General features: G+C 30.2%; 1 pseudogene; it reads left to right on the top strand.

Annotated features, from left to right (window-relative positions):
• The window catches only part of LOC119595629, a 12,541-nt pseudogene that overhangs the window by 7 nt on the left and 5,034 nt on the right, over positions 1 to 7,500 (top strand).

Here is a 7,500-nt window from a genome sequence, read left to right on the forward strand (position 1 = left end):
AAAACAAGTGCGTCTGCTGCGTCTTCACGTGGGTCGCAGCTGGACGCAGAGGAAGTATATTTCTACAGCGAGATAAATATAATTAATTACGTGTAATCTATCAGGAAAATAAGAAGGAGAGGAGGTAAGGGTTCAGGTGATATGGATAATGTTATAGTGTATGTTATAGCTATAGAGAAAAGCAGAAGAAAGGAGGTTTAAGGGTCTAGGTGATATAGACGGTATTGTAGTGTATTTTATGGCTATGAAATATACAGAAGAAGAAGGGTCAAGGGGATGTAGCCCCTATAGTCTAACCCCAAATAAGAAAAAGGAGAAAGAGTGAAAGAGTGTAATTATATCGTGAATTATAGTTTTTAGGGTCGGGTTTAAAGGGTGACGTAGGCGTAGAGATAAAGGTCTATTTCCTTACAGCTGTCTTTTATATAGAAAATAATATATGCAAACGATAGAGCAAATAAATCTAAGGAACTTATCTACTGTGTATTTCCGTCACAACTCGAAAATAACAAAGTTATTAGCTCAGAGCCAGAAATGAAAAACTTCGGGTGTGTTTGTTGTGTTGCTCTGGTGTTTGTAATTTGTGAGTTAGGCTTGTCTTGATATCGATGTATGAGGCGCCTGGTTCTTTGCAGGTGTATTACTGAGCTTTAGAAGTGGTGTGTGTGAATAAGTGGCGTGTTTGAAGGCAGAGCAACTAAGTATTGTAAATGTGATCTGTTCAAAGGAATCAGAATTCTCTCTCCTGCAGGAAATCAGGGGAACCAAGAGAAACTATAGGTGTCTTCTGTATGCATTATAAGTTCAAAACCACAGTACTTGCCCCAAAGATACAAGGCACACTGCCAGACGCACGAGTCGATACGATTATCAGTAAATCTAGTGTTTTACATACCATATATGCTGGTATTGTATCATGCCATTATATATCGTGTCAGTAAATGAAATATATAAGTGATATCAAATAGCCCATAAATTTTTATAGAAAACTGAAATGAAGGTGTCAAACAAAAATAAGATACATATAAAATCAATTTATATTCCCTTGATGTTTCTCTGAGAGAAATAGGAGGCACCCAATATTTCTTCCTCCAGTTTGGAAAGGTCTAGGAATTAGCAAAAATACCTTAAATCTGAGAGGGTCAAAGGGTTTGATTGAAAATCTCCCATGAGTATTCATCTTTTTACATGTAGGATACCCTCTGTGGCAGTGGTCCATTTGACCTTATGAATCCTCTGAAATCTTTGGTATAGTTTGAATGTTACACAGCTGTATGGTACAAGGTAAACTTTGCCTATAATGAACAGAATTATACTATTTTAGCGACTTTTCATCTGTAGCATTTCAGGCAACATGACATACATCCATGAAAACATCATAGGCACATAGATTAGTGTTCATAGATGTTAGCAAAATTTATTTGTTGAGTCCATAAAACTCTTGGTATTTCTTTACAGTATGGTTACATTCACCATAGACAAAGACCCCAACTTCATATCACAACATTTTTTCAACAGTCTAAGTTGCCGTGACAGGGTGTACCCTTTTTGCATTGTCGAAGGGAGAGGTGTTGGGGGTTCTGCCTTCCAACACCCCACAGCAAAGATTGTATTGATCTCAGTATGCACACTAAGATAGAGCTGAAACTCAGGAGTACTGAGTGAACTTAGACTGTGGGCGGTTCTTTCATTGATCTCTTTCCCTTATTTGTGGTATTATTATTTGTGTCTACAGATTGATTTTTGTACCGACAACTGCAAATTTTTGTCCCCACAAGAATAACATCAGGTTGTCCCAGCTTGGTGCATCCATACTGCAAAGGTTAACTAACCTCATTATCTCAAAGTGTCTTGTACTTAAACAGTACTGTGAGTTTCTTTGCAAGACCACAGATAGTTGTGTATATTCCCAGTAAATTAGGGACAAAGGGTTTTGATATTAATGATTATGGTGTATATGAATGTTTAAACAAATGCAAAATTTGATAAAAACATGTTTGGTCACTTGTTCCAAAAATATTTTTATTTGTACATAACTTCCTTTATTTACAGTAACTTATTATTTTTTTTCCCCCCTTTTACTTAGGCATTCATATTTTTAGGTGCAACTCAAAAAGACTTTAAAGAAAAAGAGATTAATAAAGGATGATGTTTTTATTTCTACTCCACAGATTCGTAGATTAGCACAAGATGGTGATCCCGGGGAAAGAGCGAGATTTGTTCTCGGTAAGTTGATTATATTCCTCTTGCTGAAGTATTTTAGTCGACACATGATATATTTGTTATAAATTATAAGTAAAATGATATAACAAATAAGTGAATTATTCATGTTACTACTTTTGCATTTTCATTTGCCTATTGTTATGTAGATTACTTTTCGAAGAGGAAAGGCCATACAAAAGTCACACAATTCCTAGTCTAGAATGACGGGAAAAAAAGATGTCTTGAGGTTTCTGATCTTGTGTATTTTTTATTACAGGTAAAACCATTTGTTGAGAAAAGCAAAGTCAAGAAGAAAAAGGCCAAGGGTAATAAGGGGGAACTTGGCTTCAAGAAACTTAAAGCAGAGCACAAAAAATTAACAGATGTACAACACACACCGTTACTCTATGATGTAAGGCAGTTCGTTTCTTTTTAGTGTATGATTACTTAATATATTTGAGTATTGTTCCATGTGCAAGAAGAAGAAGAGATTGTAAGATTCTATGGAAGGAAGATATATAGATATATAGCTATGTATATATATATTTTTTTATATAATGTTAACAGCTAAGTTAAGCTATCCAGTTCTGACATTTGATGTTATTTAACTGTGTTGTTTATTTATCCTAAAAAATCTGAAATATTTACACAAATTGGGAAGATTTGGATAACGATTTATGATGATGAAGGTCAGCCTCCCTCACCGTTTGTCCGGCACTGTGCCCATCACGAAGATCAGCAAAGCATACACAGAGCTTGTGAAGAAGGTTGGTATTTGGATTAGAATGTTTGAATATTGTGTTAGTAGAGTGACTTGAGAGTATGGGAATGAGTGATATAAATTGCTAATGTATGACTGGAATTTTGAAGGATTGTTTTTTTCAGTAAGTATGTAATATGTGAAAGCTCTACAAATATTTAGTATTGCCAGTATGTCAGTCATCTATTATTAATAGTACTATTACTATCAAAGCCAATTGGATATCTAACCCATTGCATACTCCTAGGATGCAAAGGCATTACGAGACTCAATTCAGGCTGGCATGGAGCTTCATGCTACATGGGATCAAGGCTTTGTTTGCTAAAACAGTAGGTTAAAGTTTACTTAATGCCAGAGTTCAGTTCAAATGTGACAATACAAACTCTTCATGAGTTGCCAATCCATCCTTGACTCCACCTGCAGATGGCAGAGGGAGAGAGCCAAGAGGATGAAGAAGTAAGCGCGTTGCAAGGACTTATACCGACCTGGGCAGTTTGTGGTAACCTCTGTGGCCAGTATTGAGGACATGGGCAGTTGGGAAAAAAGGTAAGTGATCTGTTTTGCAGAAGGAAAATAAAAATAGGAAGGGCTTGGAATTTCTCCAAGGAGGGCTGGTGTGAAGAATATTATGGGAAAGGTAATTAAGGGTATTTCTCTGTAATTATGTCGTTGCAAAAGAGGATTATGAATGAAAAATAAAGATAAATGAAAGACTAAAGAGAGAAATATCTGTTTATGGTATAAGCAGTAATGGAATCTTTTGGTAGAATAATGAAGGTCTGTATAGTGTAGTGTAGTACTCCTCATATGAACTCGGTCGACAAGTATTTAGTGATGCTGGTACCTGTGCAGAAGGATCAAGCTACAGACTTCTGGGCCCTGATACTGCTGGTCTTACTTATGAAGTGAAACCTCTATGCCATCCTGTGCTTGTGTCTGGTCTGAAACCTATTAACACAAAACAGTTCCTTGTGCGAATCATCTGGTACAGGTGGCAGACCTATGTCCAACCATGGTCAGACTGTGAGAATGGCATAAGGCCTTTACATGCACAGTTTAGGACAGCCATATATGAGGATCGCCCACCAGGTTATCTCCTCTATAGTCAACCTGGGTGCAAGAGTGTGTGGATGACTAGGAAGTGTTTAAATATTAAATATGAAATGGAGTTAGAGGTGAAATCAGTGTAGGCCTAGTAGAAAGAGGATTTGATGTATTGTATGTGGAAAAGGCAGAAAGAAAGTAGGAAAAGTAGAAAGTAGAAAGAGAAACTTATATGAACTAGTACATGGGAAAGTAAATCCTTTTATATTGTAGATTGTCAATATTCAATGATACAAACTGACTTAAACAGTTTTTTCAGTAAGTCTCTCGCTGATGCCAAGAGTAAACTCATCACTCAATGCGCCACTCTGGAAGTGGGCTTTGTGCTGCCTTGTGCTGTGGCCAGCGTAGAGGACACGGCTTATCATGGACACAGGCATTGCACTATCGGGGGGGTTCTTACCCCACAAAGCAGCCAAGGTGGGTGGAAACTTTTACAGTATCTCTAGGGGAGGTGTGTCATGGGATCTGAATCCATTGAAAAAACAAAAGTTGTTTACATTGCATTTAATTCTCCTCACATTTAAGCTCTTGTTATCTCTGATTCATTATCTCATTCCTCTTAGAGTTCATTAGAGAGAGAGTAGCTCTTGCTACTTTCATCTGGTCTACTATTCAGGCCACTTAGTTAGTCAAGATCACCTTATCCATGTTTCAACTTCCTTGCTAGTGACAACTATATAAACTTCACTTCAGCATTATCCTAAAATTTATGACATTCCTCAACATTACAGACATTGTGGGTGGGGAAATGTGTTGCGTGCATGGTGACCAAGATCAGCGGCGATGTGAGAAGGGCTGGTGGAATGTGGTCCTGTCTGCCAAGCCAAAGGCAGTGAGGGAGGCCACGCTGCCCCTCATTTCCACCACCAACATGTCCATGGTGATTCCTGGGACAGCTGTTGATACTGTTGTGTCTAAGGTATGAATAATGTTGACAAATTGATTGTTATATTAAAAGCTAATTGTAAGATATCACATTCAGTGTAATGCATTTAATTGAAAATGTGAGTCGTATAGAACCAAATAAAAATGAATTTGGGTCCCTTAGAACATTTGTTTTATACTGAGATCTCCATTTTCTTGATATCTGACAGTATGATATGGTCTGTTGTTAGTTTTTGGTACCCAGTAAATGTGGATAACGATTTCAGTGTGAATTCCGGATAAACAAAGTTCTTATGGTTTCTGTCACAATTGTGAAAAAAAAAAAATATTAACGAAGGATTGACTGATGTTGACAGTGCTATTTTCAATAAAAAATTGCAAATTTTTTGTCGTGCAATTTTACAGAGAAAGAGAGGAGAGAGAACACACACCACACACCACACACACAACACACACACCAACACACACACACAACACACCACACAACACACACACACCACACACACACACACACACACACACACACACACCACAAAACACACATACACACACACAATACACACACACATACACACACACATACACACACACATACACACATAATAATATACATATTAACATATATATACATATAGATTACAATAATAAACTATTATATATCATAATACACACAAAACACAACACATGTAATTTAACATAGTAATAGTAAGTATATGTATAGAATAAATACACATAATATAATACACACACACATAATATATACTACAAATACATATACTATATACTAATAATAAAACATGTACACATTACACACATATATATTATACATATGTATATATTATACACATGTACACGTATATACACATATATTATAGACACATATAGTAATACATATGTAATACATACATATATACTATTAATACATGTATATATATATATACATATTATAATAATACATATACAATATTATATATAATAATATTATATAATATATACAGTATATGAAAAATATATTATATATATTATATGATAATAATATAAAAATATATAAAGTATAAAACACTATGCCACAAGAACAAAGTATATGTATATGTAAATTATATGTATATGTATATGTAATGTATATGTATATTGTATTATGTATATGTAATACATATATATATATATATATATATATTATATATATATATACATATATATATATATATATTTTATAATAAAAAATATAAAGATATACTTCACAATACAAGAGATTATTGATTCATTGTGTTTTTACAGACGCATCACCGTCATACACTGTATTGAGATCACTCATCATACTTTCACATTGTCAATATATTTTATATGTATTATATATGTATATATATAACATAATATATATATATATATATATATATATATATATTTTATCATAAATAAAAGTATATAGACTATATATATAATATATATATATAAGAAAAATATATATAAATTATAATATATAAATATATATATATAAAATATAAATATATAATATATATATATATATATATATATATATATATTATATATATATATATATATATATAAAATATATATAATATATATATATATATATATATATTATATATATAAAATATATATATAATATTAATATTATATATATATGAATATATATATATATATAATATAATATGATATATATATATATATATAAATATATTATATATATATAGTATATTATATAGTATATATATATATATATATATATAATATAATTATATATAAATATATATAATATATATATATACTATATATATATATATAAATATATATATATATATAATTATAAATATATAATATATAATTATTATATTATATAATATGATATATACAATATTTAATGTATTATATAAATATGAAATTTTAAATATATTATATATCATAATTATATTCATAGATATTGATTCTTAAATATATCAATATATAAATAATAATTATATCTAAGTAATTATTAATTATGGATATATTATATATAAATATATATATATATTTTATATATATTATATATCTAATAATAATAGATATAAATATAATTTATAAATTTGAAAATATATAAATCATACATAATATATAATATATATATATTATACATAGATATAAGCATATATACATATTATTTTATATATAATATTTTATTTATTTCAATAGATATGGTAAAATATCTATATATGCATTAACATATAAATATACATATTATATACCATTGATTTAAAAAATTAACATATATACATATATAAAATAATATTACTATAATTAAATTTTAATATATATATTATTATGATTTAAGTAGAATATAGTTGATTATTATGATTATAGAAATATGTATATAAAATTGTATATAAATTTTATTAAATTTTGTATTAAGTGATATATAGTATACTATATATTAAATATTAATTATATTTTATAGATATATAATTTATTTAAAAAAAAAAATTTTATTATTTTTTTTTATTATTTTATGTATATTTAAATTTTTTTAATTTTATATTTTTATATATGTT

Source organism: Penaeus monodon, chromosome 36, assembly GCF_015228065.2.
Source record: "Penaeus monodon isolate SGIC_2016 chromosome 36, NSTDA_Pmon_1, whole genome shotgun sequence".
Taxonomy (NCBI): domain Eukaryota; kingdom Metazoa; phylum Arthropoda; class Malacostraca; order Decapoda; family Penaeidae; genus Penaeus; species Penaeus monodon.